Genomic DNA, 1,339 nt, shown 5'->3' with positions numbered 1-1,339 from the left:
GGGGGGGGGGGCTGGGGGTGCCTGAAGGCTTTTCTTTCGCATCGTACCAGAAAAACAAATCAGAAAGTTATCCATTGTTCATCGCTTTGCCCGTACTCCTCGTGAAGGTAGATATTTCACGTTCAATAATAATTCACTTAGCAATAGTACTGGGTAGATTATATTACATTTCGAATGTATGTAGGTATACGGTTATACATGTTATTGCTTCGAATTTATGGTAATCCGCATTTTACAAAAAAAATCATCGATCAGTTGATCAGGAGATGTACACCCATTGTGGAGTAAAATAAAATTATGTAAAATTACGTAACGAAATTTTTCTACTACTTACAGTGTTATAATTTTCTAGCAGTTTGAACCTTTTGTGAGAACGTAATAAGTCTAGATCCACTTGTTGTAAAAATGAATGTTGATTATATCTACGATTCTTTTTACAGTGTATTTCTTGTACTTTTTAAATTAGGTTAAGCGAAAAATGACTTTTAAGTTACGCACCATCATGCCAAAAAGGTGTTGTAGTACACGAGTGTATGATACATAACCTGGACGTGTGTTTTCCATACCTGCAATAAAATATGCGTAAAATTAATCAGGTCAACGGTCAGTTTGACACTTGTTTAATTTAGTAATTGATCTATTGTATCATTATAATAATTATTTAGTTGATAACTCCTGAGACTAATGTCTTCTAGATAATATAATAGGCCCACTGAAACAGGTAGTATATAGGGCACACAATTCATTGGCTGGGATGGCCAGGCGACAGCATATCGGGTCCGATGATGTTCTTCTGTAGTTTATTAGCCCCACATGGTAGTCAGTAATGAGAGAACTTCTTGATGGGAGAGTAAGGCTAAATCTTCATTCTTACAAGTGACCATAAGAGGCAGATCACATATGTAAAGGTTCATTGAATATATTTTAAAATAGTTACCCGACTATCTAACTACCTAAATTGAATTACCATTCATTTCTTTCAAGTCAACACGTACCACATCACATGTTAGGCGAAAAGCCCTGCAAATCTTGTACAACTAATTTTAAGGCCCAGCACCAAAGCTTATAAGGTCTTTCCTGATATGTACAGATAATGCATACTTAATACAGATAATGCAGAAGCTGATCGCAATATTTTAATTATCTGAGAATATGCAATAATTGTTATGTAATAAATTTACAAATAATTCGATAAACTTTCCATATATATTTCCCATATATTTTATTCTAGGTCCATTATTTCCAAGAGTGTTGAAGAGTCCATAGCAATTAAGATAAAACCGTCCTTTGGGGGGTGGACTTTAAAATGGAAACATTTCATGTTAGTGCAATATTTCAT

The sequence above is a fragment of the Varroa destructor genome, unplaced genomic scaffold (assembly GCF_002443255.2).
Source record: "Varroa destructor unplaced genomic scaffold, Vdes_3.0 BEIS01000002.1, whole genome shotgun sequence".
NCBI classification, from domain to species: domain Eukaryota; kingdom Metazoa; phylum Arthropoda; class Arachnida; order Mesostigmata; family Varroidae; genus Varroa; species Varroa destructor.
This window is presented reverse-complemented; position numbering follows the sequence as displayed.